The sequence below is a fragment of the Leptonychotes weddellii genome, chromosome 1, assembly GCF_054177405.1.
Source record: "Leptonychotes weddellii isolate Sample4059 chromosome 1, ASM5417740v2, whole genome shotgun sequence".
NCBI lineage: Eukaryota > Metazoa > Chordata > Mammalia > Carnivora > Phocidae > Leptonychotes > Leptonychotes weddellii.
The window spans coordinates 4,332,277-4,348,958 of record NC_138369.1 but is presented as its reverse complement, the minus strand read 5'-3'; the positions used below and the strand labels follow the sequence as shown (position 1 = coordinate 4,348,958).

General features: G+C 40.7%; 1 long non-coding RNA gene across 1 annotated transcript; it reads right to left on the bottom strand.

Annotated features, from left to right (window-relative positions):
• Positions 1-2,642: 2,642 nt before the first annotated feature.
• LOC145717834 (uncharacterized) lies at positions 2,643-15,575 on the bottom strand. The gene is made up of 3 exons (XR_014141310.1): positions 15,392-15,575; positions 6,349-6,444; positions 2,643-4,248 (listed from the first exon to the last, which is right to left on the bottom strand). It is a non-coding gene; the product is annotated as an uncharacterized LOC145717834 (long non-coding RNA).
• Positions 15,576-16,682: the final 1,107 nt, after the last annotated feature.

The window sequence follows — 16,682 nt, the reverse complement described above, 5'->3', positions numbered from 1 at the left end:
TATACCCATCATGATGCTCCCCCTCTTGGATAAAGCCGGCCTTACTGTTCTCTAACAAGTGTCCTTAAATGACTTTTTCTCTAGGAGTTCGAATAATATGTTTTCTTGAACAGCTGCCAGGTCCATTCCGGTCTCTTAGTTCAAATGCTTAAGAGAGAAAATCTGATGGGTTATAGGACAAGTGAATGAATTGACCCCTCCTGGGTGACCACACTGTTGCAATCAGTGATGGCCAGTAGGGATAAAGTTATGTGGCAAGTGGGGTGCACCTTCTACTCCAAAGGCAAAGGTATCATGGAAGAAAGCTGACACACTAGTTGTAGAGATTAATGCTGTCTTCTAATTGTAGACATAGGCAAGCATATATATACATATCTGAGTGTATATCTGTGTGTATGCATAAATATAGCATAAATATAAAGAGGTGTGGGGATGAGAAACAATGATCAAGACAGACAGTAGCAGAGAGTGTAAGAACTAAACCAGGAACAGGAAGGACTAATCAGCAAGTTCATCATAAAACAAGAATATTTATCGAGCACTTACTATGTGCTGGATGTTATTCTAAACACCAAGATTACAGTGTGAATAAAACAGACAAAAACCCCTGCCCATGTGGTATAGACACTCCAGTGACAATACAAGAAATAATCCAACTAATAAGTAAACATCTGTGCAATAGTGCTGAGTACATCGAGGATGATAAAGCAGGGAAAGGTGATAGAGATGGGGATAGCTTCATTGTCAAGGTGGTGTGAGAAAAGAGACTTGCAGTGTATGCAAGTCATCCAGATATTAGGGGTAAAGAGCACTCTGAGTGGGAACAGCAAACTCCCTGCCACTTCTGAGGCAGGAGTGGGCCTGTTCTGGTTGAGGAGGACCAGGAGAGCTGTTCAACTGGAGAGAGAAGTAGAAGGAAGCTAGAAGGAAAATAGCAGGAGGTGGAACCCCAGAAGTAAGGGTGGGGAAGTGCCTGATTTGTGGATACACTCCAAGAGGACTCTGGATTGTGATTATAGGAACTAAGATTCTGAATAGTGGAGGAACCTGATCTGACTTCATAATCAAGTAAGTTAAGGTGATCCACAATCCCAGTTTGCCTGGGGTTGTCCCGGTTTTAGCACCAACGTTCCCACATCTGGGAAAACTCTTTAGTCCTGGGCAAATCAGGATGGCAGTTCCCATTGGCTGGATGCCACACTGATGACAGACATCAGAGCAGATGTGGAGGGACCAGTAAAGCAGCTACTGCATTAGCTTTGTCTTCACTCCTTGAATATCGAAAAGACGCCAGAAGATTCTCCAGCTGTCTGTAAGGAACAGTATCATTTTTGATGAGATGGAAAGGGGTGGAGATTGGGTCTTTGATGACCTCATCAAGCTGCTTCACCAGACTTCAACTGTTCTCACTCAGACTCCTTGTCATGTGAGTTCATGAAATGTCTTTATTGCTCGAAGCAGTGCTTCCCAAGTGCAAATGAACATCCACATCTACTGAGAGTCTTGTTACAATGCAGGTTTGCTTCAGTAGGTCTAGAGTGAAGGCTGCAGTGCTAAATCTCTAATAAGTAGTCAGTGTTTTGCTGCTGGTTTGAGGACCTCGCTTTGAGCAGGACAGTGTTTCTCAACCTCCTGTAGAGTTTGCTAAGCCATGGATTCCTGGGCCCCCAACTGCAGGGATTTTGAGTCTGGTGATGATTCCCAGGTGACATCTGATGTTTGCATTTTAAACAAGCTCCCAGGCAATGCTGATGATGCAGATCCACAGACCCCAGGTTTCTCAAACTTTAACTTGCATAAACTCTCCTGGAGATCTTGTTATAATGAAGAGCCCAATTCACTGGATGTGGGACTGAGCCTAAGATTCTGCATTTGTACCAGATTTCCACATGATTCAGATGCCACTATGCATTATCAGGCCACATTTGGAGCAGCAAAGCAGGTCAGTTAGGTTTCTATTACTTACAAATAAAAGCATCTCTGATTGATTGCTGCCTATATGTGTTTTTGCAGGGAGAGGAGTCACTTTTTCAAAATCAGGCTCTCAAAGTATTCTCTGATGCAATAAAAGAAAATCTTAAGAGCTCCCATCTTCGAGTCCCTTAGTTTTATTTTCTCTCCTCTGGAGCACTAACCCAAGCATGGGCCCTCTAAGCAAAAGTGCATGTTGCATAGAAGCAGAAGTGGATTTTGCTTCTACCTCAGTGGGGTGGGCAGTTCCCAGAAAAGAAGAACTGGGCAGACAACACAAGAGGCGTTCCCCACACATACCACCACCTCTAAGTATAGAGTAGGCACCTAGCAACCACATTCTGGCTTCTGTTTGATTATTCATTTCCTGGAACAGCTGGCTGACCACAAAGGACTTCTTCAGCAGTTGCCTGTTCACTATGAACTAATGCTTAGACCAGTAAATTCTCAACAGGATCATTTCTATTCCCAGGTGAAAATGTCTGGAGACATTTTTGATTGTTGCAATGGGTGTGTGGGGTGGGGTGGTTACTGGCATCTAACTGGTAGAGGCCAGGGATGCTGCTCAACATCCGGCAATGCAAAGGATAGCCACCCACAACCAAGAATTATAAAACCCAAAATGTCAATAGTGCAGACCTTGAGAAGTAATGCTCTAAGTGGAGGCAAGGAACATTTCACTTATCACCTTTTTAATTTATCATTAAGACATTTATCATTCTGACCTTCCAGAAGTTTATGATCCAAGCAGGCATGATTTACAAGCACACACATCATGTGTGCAACAGCACACAAAATACAGGGTAAGTCAAGTCATACAGATGATAATAGAGTGGGTAAAGGAGATGGATTTCTGAGAGCTAGAAGAAGAAAAGGTTCTTGAAGGATGAAGAAGCTACTTCTTAAAGAAAGCAAAGGAGTGAGAGAGGCAGAAAAGAGAAAGAAAGCAGACTTCATGTTGGGAGGGGAGGAAAAATATTGAATAGAGAGGTCCAAGTGCACAGCACCTAGAACATTTGGCTGGTTTATCCTCTTCTTGCAACTGTCTTGAACACAAAAACAGCAGCAACACTTGTGGGACTTAAGTGCAAGGATTTGTCAACTGCCCAGGAAGGTTGCATTTCCTGCAAGTTTTATTTGTGCAAATTTGAAATTGCAGATATAAAAATTAACACTGCAGGCATACCTTTTGAAAGCATGTGAATCTCCCAAAATTTTTACTGTTCAAAAGGAATAACAATATTTTAAGGCCAGCAGATGGAGTGAATCATATACTCTTGTTGCATTGCTGCCATGTGGAAGAGACACTTGAGCTGATTAAGCAGAAAAGGGACACAGTCTTTGGTCCACCACCTAAAAACTGCACATGAAATCTCTTCAAATGAATCTGGCAACTCTTTGCTCCTATTTTTACCTTTCCTGCTGTTATCATGTAAAATTGGTTTTAAAATACCTTCTGGTAACAAAGTTAGCCATGCATTTATTAATTCCAGTGCTGAAAAACATTCCTAGAATCCAATTACTTTGAAAAAGAAATTAGAGATATTAAAAGAAAACAAATAAGGCCAAACAACTGCTGTGACCTTCATGCTGTTGGTTTGGGAGCATTTCCAGATGACACTAAGAAAACAAAATTAACCCAATAAATGAGTAAGTTTGAAAGTCATCTAACAAAGGAGTCGGTGCTGGTCTCCTGGCCACAAGACCCTTCCTGTTGACAACGTGCTCCTAAGATGGATGGTGGTGGAATTTTGCATTGCAAGAATGCAACCCCCCTTTTTAAATACTTATTCATATGGGAATTACTGAATTCTGAAAGTGTCGAGTTTGCAAAATCTTCAAGAGCATAAAATGCAACATCAAATGCCCAGAGAGAGAAACCTGCCAGGTGAATCTAGATGTTGGCCAATAAATCCTGGGCAAGGTAGCAATAGCTGGAAGAAGAAAATCCCCTTATTCCTTCATTATTAAAAATTATTCCTTGAACATTTAATGGCATGTGGTAAACAATACTGGGTATGGGTCTCAGAGGTTTCCCCATGACCCCTTCTTTCTAAGGACCGAGAAGCCAATAGAGTAAGGCCTCAGAACTGCTTTCAGGAGGAAGATACAGATGGTGGCATTTGTCCAATCCACGTGTGACCACAGGGGGCGCTGTCCAGAAGCAGCTCAGTTTTATGTTCTTAGCCAAAAAGCAGGGATAGGAGTCTGATGCTGAGGTTGCACAGAAGGAGCATCTCTTCTGGGAAAGACTTCTGATGACGTCCCTGGTTCCTCCTATTTGGGGAGATAATATGTAGAACAAGCTGAAAAGAAATTAACACCTCAGGAAATGACAAACCAGAATTTCTCTAAGATCCAAAGTTCATTAAGATCTGACTAATATCTTAATACCTGACTTTACAGTCTTTCCTCCCCCAAACACCATCTATGATGGTCTTTTTATTTATCTGATCTTTTCACAAACATTTTCAGGGTGTTTGTTTACTGTGTGCCAAGCAGCATTCTAAGCTCTTAACACATATAACCTTGCTTTCTTCTCATGATGAGATAGATCCTATCACCATCCTCATCATACAGATGAAGTCCTGAGGCTTAGAGACAGTAAATGGTTAGTACAGGCTCATGCAGCCTGGAAGTGGTGGAGTTGGGACTTGAACTCAGGCACGTTGGCTCCATTCAAACAATGAAGGATCACTAAATGCTACAGAGGATCAATGAAGCCTGTAAGGTTGAATATCCACTTTTTGTTTTTTATTTTTACGTATTTAATTTTTTAGAGAGAGTGTGAGAACGAGTTGGGGGAGGGGCAGAGAGAGGGAGAGAGAGAATCTCAAGCAAACTCCACGCTTAGCTCGGAGCCTGAGGTGGGGCTGGATCTCACAACCCTGAGATCATGACCTGAGCTGAAACCAAGATTGGGATGCTGAGCCCTGAATATGTGCATTTTAGAATGTAAAATGTTGTCCAAAGATAAGAGGATAGGATCACTGTTTGGGGCCTTCTATATAGTTGACTCTTGATAATGTGGTGTTCATACAAGTAGTGTTGACATGGTTCAGAGTAGAGCAAAGTGCTTTCATGTACATTGTTTTGTTACTCAGTCAACCAGACATTTCAATGATGAACGAATTGAGGCTCAGGGAGGTTAAGCTCCTTGCCCAGCATCTACCAGCTGGAACCTGAAAGAATCAAGATTCAAACTCAAATCCGGTGAGCCCCAGAATCCATGCAATGGGTTCCACTATGCAACATGCTTTTGGAGACCACATGTGTTGGGACAGTTCCTTTACACAGTTCAGGTTGGCATAACCTTTGACTGCTGGTGATTTCAGCCAAGGGGTGAATCAGTGGCATATACTGTTAGGACACAGTCAGCAGCCAGTAAACAGAATTGTCCTCGGTCTGAAAGTGCATGTCCCAGGAAGCTGGTCCCAAAAGTTGTTGACGATCTGCAGTGACAAACAACTCTGGTGACAACCAAGGAATGTTGTCAACTTTCAGAGGAAAACAGACCTGAGTCTGAACCCCTGTACCCAGCTGAGTAGCTTCAGGCCAATTATGTGGACTTTCCCAGTCTGAGTTCTCATCTATAAACAAGGACCTTAGACACTCAACAAGTTAAGTGAGCATCTTTTGTGGGCCAGGCATTGCTCTAGGTAGAAGGAAAATCATAGTAACCACAGCACTGAAACTTCAGGGGGTAGAGATTGACCAAACGTAAACACTTTCATATTTTTCAGAATAAAACAAGTATCATACAGAGAGGCACAACATGCAGAGAATTAAAATAGAAGGTGGTGATAGACAGTGAAAGATTGTCAGTGGCCACCATACTGGAAACCAAACTCCCCCCACCTCATGAGTCCTGATTTCTCTTCACTGCTCTGTATTTTTCCATAGCCCACATCACTTTGTGAAATACTGTATAATCCATGTTTGGGGGTTTATTCTCAGCCTCCCCCAACCAGAATATTAGTTCTGTGAGGGCAAGGATTTTTGTCAGTGTATCTTCTGCTGTTTCCCCAGCACCTAAAACAGCATCTGGCATGTACTGGCTACTCAGTAAATATTTGTTAAATGAACATTGTTAAATAAATTTAAGTTTCTTGATAAATATCATTTGGATGTTTATGGAAAGACTGGAGAGAGAGAGGGAGAGAAAGGAAGGAAGGAAGAAGGAAGGGAGGAAGAAAGGAAGAAGGAAGGGAAGGGAAGTGTTCCACTGATTTTGGCCTCAAAAACCAGAAAGCACCAGCATAATGGAGGAAGTAATGTAATTTCTCTTTTCCTTCAGATCAAGAGACCAGGAAACTCCTGGCAGTACAAGATGTTGGGTTCAGCCAGTACACAGCATTGTAGAGAAGTTGGTCTTACCGTTTTGGTTTGGGTCGTAGAATGTGTTACCTCAATACTTTCAGTTTCAACCCCTTTCCAGATCCCACTAAACCACTTCTTGTATTCCATTCGCACCTGAGGAATATAGAGGTTTGTGTCACATCAGGAGCTTACTTAGGGAGAAAGGACCCTGAATAGGAGGTTAAAGATATACATGCCAAGCCCCATGACTACCCTCTCATTGGTTTCCTGTATAGTCTTGGACATCCTCTTCTAGGTTCATTCTAAAATTCAACTTTTGCTGAATGTATTTACTAAATAAATTTCAGGCATCACAAAGTCTCTTTAGAGTCTATAGAGTGGTGGTGGTGATGATGATTCTGACAATGAAGAGGAGGAGGATGGAGAAGGTGATGGTTATCATGGAAGTGATGATGGTCATAATGATGACAGTGCAGATGATGGTGGTGGTGGTGGTGATTATAACAATGAAAGTCAACATTTATTGAACACTAGCAATCTCCAGTACACTTTATTTTACCCAATATATAATTTCATCCTACATAAACCAAGTGAGGAAGGTTCTTCTATTACCCCCAATTAAAGATAAAGAAGCTGAAGCTGTTGGAAGTAAATGGACTTATTAACGTCATACAGCCAGCCTTCAGCACCTCATCATTCTCACACCAGAGCCCCGACACTAACTGCTATGCTGAACCACTCCCTGTGATTGCATGGATTCCTTCCTGAAACCTGCTTAACGTGTTATAAAAAGATATTTAAATATTTAATATTCAACATTATTTCACAAAGACACTTAAGTTGTACTGTACTTCTGGGTGTGAGGATACCAACAATTAAGAAGGCACTAGGAGATGAAAGAGAAATAAATGAAGTGTTATGCAGCTGTCTTTGTCTCCAGCATCTTAATGGTTGGTAGTCCTGCCCAATAGCAAAGCGAGAAAAGCCAGGAAAACTGTTTCCAATCATCTAAAAGGAGTAAAAATACAAGAAGATGACCCTTACAAGAACTTAATGTATGCCAAGGACTGCACTAGGAGATTCATATTGCATTATCTCTTTTTTAACTTTCTTTCTTTCTTTCTTATTTTAATTTTTTTATTATTATGTTCAATTAGCCAGCATATAGTACATAATTAGTTTTTGATGTAGTGTACAATGATTCATTAGTTGTATATAACACCCAGTGCTCATCCCAACACATGCCCTCCTAATACCCATCACCTGGTCACCCCATTCTCCCACACCGTCCCTTCTGTAACCCTCAGTTTGTTTCCCGGAGTCCAGAGTCTCTCATGGTTTGTCTCCCTCTCTGATTTCTTTCCATTCAGTTTCCCCTCCCTTCCCCTGTGGTCCTCCATGATATTCCTTATGTTCCACATATGAGTGAAAACATATGATAATTCCCTTTCTCTGCTTGACTTATTTCACTTAACATAATCCCCTCCAGTTCCATCCATCTCAAAGTGAATGGTGGGTATTCAACCTTTAGGATGGCTGAGTAATATTCTTTGTATATATGAACCACATCTTTATCCATTCATCTGTTGAAGGACATCTCCCCTCCTTCCACAGTTTGGCTATTGTGGACATTGCTACTATGAATATTGGGGTGCATGTGCCCTTCTTTTCACTACATCCTGTATCTTTGGGGTAAACACCTAGTAGTGCAATCGCTGAGTCATAGGGTAGCTCTATTCTTAACTTTTTGAAGAACCTCCATGCTGTTTTCCAGAGTGGCTCACCAGCTTGCATTCCCACCAACAGTGTAAGAGAGTTCCCCTTTCTCCACATCCTCGCCAACATTTGTTGTTTCCTGTCTTGTTAATTTTAGCCATTCTAACTGGTGTAAGGTGGTATCTCATTGTGCTTTTGATTTGTATTTCCCTGATGGCTAGTGACGTTGAGCATTTTTTCATGTGTTTGTTGACAATTTATATTTCTTCTTTGGAGAAGTGTCTGTTCATGTCTTCTGCCCATTTCTTGACTGGATTCTTTGTTTTTTAGGAGTTGAGTTTGAGAAGATCTTTAAAGATCTTGGATACCAGCCCTTTATCTGTAATGACATTTGCAGATATCTTCTCCCATTCTGTGGGTTGCCTCTTAGTTTTGTTGACTGTTTCCTTTGCTGTGCAGAAGCTTTTTATCTTGATGAAGTCCCCAAAGGTCATTTTTGCTTTTGTTTCCCTTGTCTTTGGAGACATGTCTTGAAAGAAGTCACTGTGTCCAATGTCAAAGAGGCTACTTCCTCTGTTCTCCTCTAGAATTTTGATGGATTCCTGTCTCACATTGAGGTCTTTCATTTATTTTGAGTTTATCTTTGGGTATGGTGTAAGAAAATGATCTAGTTTCATGCTTCTGCATGTGGCTGTCCAATTTTCCCAGCACCATTTATTGAGGAGACTGTCTTTTTTCCACTGGATGTTCTTTCCTGCTTTGTCGAAGATTAGTTGACCATAGAGTTGAGGGTCCATTTCTGGGATCTCTATTCTGTTCCATTAATCTATGTGTCTGTTTTTGTGCCAATACTATGCTGTCTTATGATCACAACTTTGTAATATAGCTTGAAGTCAGGCATTGTGATGCCCCCAGCTTTGTTTTTATTTTTCAACATTTTCTTGGGGTGATTCAGGGTCTTTTCTGGTTCCATACAAATTTTAGGATTGTTTGTTCCAGCTCTGTGAAAAATGTTGATGGTATTTTGATAAGGATTGCATTGAAAGTGTGGTTGCTCTGGGCAGTAAGACATTTTAACTATATTTGTTCTTCCAATCCCAGAGCATGGAATGTTTTTCTATCTTTTTGTGTCTTCCTCAATTTCTTTCGTAAGTGTTCTGTAGTTTCTAGAGTATAGATCCTTTACCTCTTTAGTTAGATTTATTCCTTGGTATCTTATGGTTTTTGGTGCTATTATAAATTGAATCAATTCCTTAATTTCTTTCTTCAGTTACATTGTTAGTCTATAAAAATGCCACTGATTTCTGTGCATTGATTTTGTATCCTGCCACATTGCTGAATTGCTATATGAGTTCTAGTAATTTAGGGGTGGAGTCTTTTGGGTTTTCCACATAAAGTATCATATCATCTGTGAAGAGTGAGAGTTTGACTTCTTCTTTGCCAATTTGGGTGCCTTTTATTTCTTTTTGTTGTCTGATTGCTGATGCTAGGGCTTCTAGTACTATGTTAAACAACAATGGCATGACCACACAGAAAGACCAACTCAAAATGGATGAAAGACCTCAATGTGAGACAGGAATCCATCAAAATCCTAGAGGAGAACATAGGTAGTTGCCTTTTCAACGTTGGCCACAGCAACTTCTTTCAAAACATGCCTCCAAAGGCAAGGGAAACAAAAGCAAAAATGAACTTTTGGGACTTCATCAAGATAAAAAGCATCTGCACAGCAAAGGAAACAATCAACAAAACAAAGAGACAAACTCCCACAGAATGGGAGAAGATATTTGCAAATGACACTACAGATAAAGGGCTGGTATCCATGATTTCTTCTTTAAATGTTTGGCAGAATTCCCCTGGGAAGCCATCTAGCCCTGGACTCTTGTGTTTTGGGAGGTTTTTGATTACTGTTTCAATTTCCTTGCTGGTTATGGGTCTGTTCAGATTGTCTATTTCTTCCTGTTTCAGTTTGGTAGTTTATAAGTTTCTAGGAATGCATCCATTTCTTCCAGATTGCCTAGTTTGTTGGCATATAGCTGCTGTTAATAAGTTCTAATAATTGTCTCTATTTCCTTGGTATTTGTCATGATTTCTCCCCTTTCATTCATGATTTTATTAATTTGGGTCCTTTCTCTTTTCTTTTGGATAAGTCTGGCCAGAGGTTTATCGATCTTATTAATTCTTTCAAAGAACCAGTTTCTAGTTTCATTGTTTTGTTCTACTGTTCTAGTTTCTATTTCATTGATTTCTGCTCTAATCTTTATTATTTCTCTTCTCCTCCTTGGTTTAGGCTTTATTTGCTGTTCTTTCTCCTGGTCCTTTAGGTGTAAGGTTAGCTTGTGCATTTGGGATTTTCCTAATTTTTTGAGAGAGGCTTGGATGGCTATGTATTTCCCCCTTCGGACCACCTTTGCATTATCCCATAGGTTTTGGACCGATGTGTTTTCATTCTCATTGGTTTCCATGAATTGTTTATGTTCTTCTTTAATTTCCTGGTTGACCCATTCATTCTTTAGTAGGATGCTTTTTAACCTCCAACAGTTCGAGTTCCTTCCAAATTTTTTTCTTGTGGTTGAATTCCAGTTTCAAAGCATTGTGTTCTGAAAATATGCAGGGAATAATCTCAATCTTTTGGTATTGGTTGAGACTTGATTTGTGACCCAGTATGTGGTCTATTCTGGAGAAAGTTCAATGTGCACTCAAGAAGAATGAGTATTCTGTTGTTTTGGGATGGAATGTTCTGTATATATCTATGAAGTCCATCTGGTCCAATGTGTCATTCAAAGCTCTTGTTTTTTTGTTGATCTTCAGCTTAGATTATCTGTCCATTGCTGTGAATCGAGTGTTGAAGTCTCCTACTATTAATGTATTATTTTCAATATGTTTCTTTTTTTGGTTATTAGTTGTTTTATATAATTGGCTGCTCCCATGTTGGGGGCATAGATATTTACAATTGCTAGATCTTCTTGTTGGATAGACCCTTTAAGTATGATATAGTGTCCCTCTACATCTCTTACTACAGTCTTTGGTTTAAAATCTAATTTGAAGCACTGGGTGTTATAGGAAAACAATGAATCATGGATCACCACATCAAAAACTAATGATGTAATGTATGGTGATTAACATAATAAAAAAAGTTAAAAAAACTAATGATGTATTGTATGGTGACTAACATAACATAATAATAATAAAAAAAATCTAATTTGTCTGTTATGACGATTGTTACCCCAGCTTTCTTTTGAGGTCCGTTGGCATGGTAAATGGTTCTCTGTCCCCTCACTTTCAGTGTGGATGTTTCTTTAGGTTCAAAACGAGTCTCTTGTAGACAATATGGATGGGTCCTGCTTTTTTATCCAATCTGAAATCCTGTGTCTTTTTATGGGAGCATTCAGCCTATTTACATTGAGAGTAACTATTGAAAGATATGAATTTAGTGCTATTGTATTGCCTGTAAAGTCCTTGTTTCTGTAGATGGTCTTGTTAATTTCTGGTCTATATTACACTTGGGGTCTCTCTTTGCTTACCAAATCCCCCTTAATATTTCTTGCAGGGCTGGCTTGGTGGTCACATATTCTTTCATTTTCTGCCTGTCCTGGAAGTTCTTTATCTCTCCATCCATTCTTTTAAAAAATATTTTATTTATTTATTTGACAGAGAGAAAGATAGTGAGAGCAGGAACACAAGCTGGGGGAGTGGGAGAGGGAGAGGGAGAAGCAGGCTTCCTGCTGAGCAGGGAGCCTGATGCAGGGCTTGATCCCAGGACCCTGGGCTCATGATCCAAGCCGAAGGCAGACACTTAATGACTGAGCCACCCAGGTGTCCCTCTCCATCCATTCTGAATGACAGCCTTGTTGGATGAAATATTGTTGGCTGCATGTTCTTCTCATTTAGTAACCTGAATATGTCTTGCCAGCCCTTTCTGGCTTGCCAGGTCTCTGCTGATAGGTCTGATGTTATTCTGATGTTCTGTTCATATGTAAGGAACCTCCTTCCCCTTAACTGTTCTCAGGATAGTTTCTTTAGCTGTAAGATTTGCAAGCTTCACTATTATATGTCAGGGTGTTGATCTATTTTTATTGATTTTGGTAGGGGTCCTCTCTGCCTCTTGGACTTGAATGGTTGTTTCCTTCCCCAGATTAGGGATGTTCTCAGGTATGATTTGTTCAAATATACCTTCTAGTCCTCTCTCTCTCTCCACCCTCTCAGGGATCCCAATAATTCTGACATTGGAACATTTCATGGTATCATTAATCTCTCTATTTTCATAGGCTGCTAGCTGCTTATCTCTGTCTTCCTCGACTTCCTTCCTTTCCATCAGCTTATCTTCTAGATCACTATTCTCTATTCTGCCTCATTTACTCTGGCTGTTAGACTATCCAGTTTAGACTGTATCTCAGTCATAGCATTTTTAAGTTTGGCCTAATTACATCTCATTTCTTCCCTTAGAGATTCTATACTGTCATTAATGCTTTTTTTCAAGCCTAGCTATTGACTTCATTATTGCTATCCTGAATTCTATCTCTGACATCTTGCTTATTTCCATATCCATTAGTTCTGTGGCAGAGGACATTGTCTCAGGTTCTTTTCTTTGTTGAGAGTTCCTCCTCCTAGTCATTCTGTAGAGGGATGGTTGAGTGAATGAACAGAGTCCAAAATATCAACCACCACCCAAGCGAAATGCACCCTAAAAAAAATCCAAAGTGGTCGGAAGCTACCACAGATATGCAAACAAAGCCAAGATGATCCAAAACAATAAAAAAAGGTGGGGGAGAGCTTATAATCTCTCAGGGTGGACAAAGCAGGGTTATCTGCCTGTTCCTGATTGATTTTTGGCCTGTGTGTTTGAAGACACTATATCCCAAAATTGCAAAGAAATCAGAACTTATATATTTATCAAGATAAAATTGAATAGAGTGAAAAATGGACTAGTATGGGGAATAGTCTATAAAACGTAGAAGTGAACAAATAAAAGTTAAAAAGCAGCCTAAAACATAACTTGAGAAATAAGAATCTATTTGAAACATGAACAGGGTAAAACAAAAAAAGAAAGAAAAAGAAAAGAAACAAAAAAAAAACGTAAAATTTTAGCCTGAAGTATAAATGCTTCATGAGAGAACCTGGAGCTTCCTATATTATTTTCCCCCTGGCACTGGAGTTTTACAGTCCTTTGGGAAATAAGCTTATCATTCACCTGTTCTTCCAGTCTATCTTCTGGGGGAGGGGCCTGCTGCTTGGCTTCTCAGGTGTCTTTACCTGGATGGAATGCCCCACCCCTTGTCAGGGGGATGAGCTTAATGTGAGCTGGTCATTTGTGTGGCTTTTGTTCCCTGGTGGGTTTCGGCTTCTCTTTAGAGGGTCAGAACAAATATGGCCATTCAGGAATCTCTGGCCCAGAGCCACAAGTTCGCTGTCCCCTTTCTTCAATAAACCTGCCAGGTCAAATCATCTCCACTTCTGTGTGTACCAAACTCCACAGACTCGTGCTATTCCCACCCTCCGCAACTCTCCCAGGGGAGTTATGGGGACCTGAGAGCATCTGTGCGCTTTGTTACTTAGCAATTGCTAGTGGCTGTGGGCTTGTGCATGTACCCTCTTCTGTGGCTCCCAGTTCATGGCTGGGTGCCTCCCCAGTATTCTTTCATGGGCCACACTACCCTGAGAGCTGTTGTCCAGTCATGGGCACAAGCCGTTTTATATCTCACCTGAGATGTTAAATAGCCTGCACCTTCTAGTCCTTTTCAGGGTGGTCAGGAAGAGAGTGGTCTCGCTACAAGCCAGCTGGCAGTTTATGGTGACTGGATCTGAGAGTCCCTTCTGGGCTCATTGACCATAACCACTCTCCTCGCTCCACTGCTTGGGCACTCTACTAGTCAGACTCCCCCATACTTTCTGAGTCTCCTGGAATTCTGAGACCACAATGATCCACCTAGAATTCTGCCTTATTCATCCCCTGTGCCCTTTTCAGAAAGGGATGTCTCTCACTGGAGCAGATTTCTAAGGGTCCTCATTTTTTGCTCCAGTGTTATATCACTTTCCAGGGGTTAGCTTATGGAGGGTCCATTCCCCCTCTGTTTATCTTCTGATATTTCCCCCAAAGCTTCAAGGTTCTGCACCTCCTACTTTGCAAAAAGTAGTCATTTTTCTGCTTGTAGAGATCCAGATAAATCTTCTTACATCTCAGGTTGAATTCATGTGTGTTCAGAATGGTTTGATAAATATCCATCTAACTTTGAGAGACCAGATGGAACAAGGTCCCCTACTCTGTTGCCATCTTGCCCCCCCCCGCAATATCTCTTTTAATTCTTAATCCTGTGAGGCAGGTATTGCCACGAACACAGGTGAGAAGATTGAGGCTCAGAGAGGGTAAGATGGCTGGCTAAGGTCACACAGCAACCTACTCAGTGGAAAACCTACATTAAAGCTGAAGTCACTCTGTTTTTGGCATAGTAAGTCAAATATTCCAGTGTCCCTCCATAAAGTGCACCTCACTATAAGAGGCTTCTGTATCCTCTTTCTGGTGAACTCAGGTATGGCCAAGGAACTTGCTCCACCCAATGAAAGAGAGCTAATTAAGCTCACTTTGCCAGGATCTCCCTTCCCTTGGCCATGAGAATACCAGTGTTCTAAATAAGGGCTGACCTTATTCAACCTATATCCCAGAGTGAAGACAATGTAGATCAAGCCATGGCTATGTAGCATGAGCAAGAAATAAACCTTTATTGTTATAAACCACTGAAATTAGAGGGTGGTGGCTATAAGTTACTGAATCATAATCTCCCTTATGCTGACTGATACATGCTCTGCTATGGACTGAACTATGTCTCCTCAAACTTCACATGTTAAAGCCCTAACTTCCCAGTATGACTGTATTTGAAGACATGATGGCCTTTATAGAAGCAGTTAAGATTAAATGAGGCCACAAGGGTGGAGCCCTGATCCAATAGGATTAGTGTCCTGATAAGAAGAGGCATAAAAGCTCTCTCCTTCTCTTTCCCATGTAAGGGTAGAGCAAGAAGGTGGCCATCTGCAAAAAAGAACAGAGATCTCACAAGAACCCAACTGCACAGGAACTCTGAACTCAGATTTCCAGCCTCTAGAATTATACGAGAAATTTCTGTTGCCCAAGCCACACAGTCTATGGTATTTTGATGTGTCATCCCCAGGTGACAAAAAGGCATACTCTTAAGAGATAGGTTGGAATGTGAAGGTTAGTCAGATGCTAGTGAAACCCAGAGCACACAGCATATCAAATCATCACCTAAACCCTCCTTTCAGAATAAGGAAACCCAAATACAAATATGAAATGTCAGAGAAAGGTGAGAATGGGAACAACCATTCAATAAGACTTTGAGAGTTGGCTGTTGAGAAACAAAATAATTAGCCTTACCTGGCGATTAAGGAGACAGTGTACCACAAAGAGCAAAACACCCTGAAGGACATTGATGACGGTGAATGTGTATGCAATGACTGATCCGATCACTTTCCCGACCTCTTCAACCATAAAAAGGCCAAGGCCCCAAGAACAGCCCAGGATAAATAGCTGAGCAATGGCTTTAAATGTCATGACTCTGAAAAGGAACAGGAGCAATAATAAGTATCATTCATCACTATGTGTTGGGTGCAGTGCTAAATGTTTTGCACATATTACCTGATTTAAACTTCACATCAACCCCATGTGTTTAAGTGATCTATGCAAAGAAATACAACTTGAAGATGAGGCAGAACCCATGTTTGCCATGGCTGCTTCTGAGAATAATGCTTTCTCCTATTCTTGGAAGTGATTTATCTGCAAGTCTTTTACCTGGATCTATTGGAAGATGTGTGGTAGTGCCTTCTAGAAATTTGTATTGAAAATGTGTTGATGATGATATCATGACTTCAGAATAGAACGTGCTGTTGTGTTTCTTCAAAGGAAAATTGTGTTTTATAAAACAGAATGGGGTTCTTGGTGGCAACTGTCTAGGAGAGATGACACGTGTGAGTGTGTGTGTGTGCATGCACACCGGGGAGTGAGCCTGTACTCATCCAACACGTGTAGAGAGATGAAGAAACGCCAAGAAGGGTGAAGCTGTGACCCTCCAAGACTAAAAATACTAAGGCAAAGAGATGTTAGCTCGGTCTGATAAGTAGATGAGATCAAAGCCAGGGTCTGAAATTGGAAAGATATTCCTTTAAGTTTTGTCCACATGACTCACCAATGCAAATTTTTGCCCATGCTTGGGTAAAATAAGCACTTGCTCCTCTTATCAATGGGGGGATGGTAGTTGTGCCCACCACATAGATTGAAGTTATGAGCATTCAGTAAAAGAATATTGGTAAACTCCAAACATCTACTAAGTTCCTAGTTAATGTTAGTTGTTCTTATCGTTATTTTTAATAATTTAGACCAGCACAGTAAGAACTGAGTGTCTACAACCAAGGATAATGGAGTCCAGAAGTGGGTGGACTAGCGGGGTGGGGGAGGGAGGATAATGTTGATACTCTTGGCATGAATTTCAGATGAAGAGTTTGCTACACAAAGAAGGAACCCAATGAATATTTTTGAATAAAGAGATCAAGGAGTACATTAAGCTACCTGAAAATTATAGTTTTTACTTCCAGAAGTTGTACTGCACACACCCTTTATCCAGTACCATGAAATTTTATATCAGATTTTTTTAAATTAATTAATTTTTTTT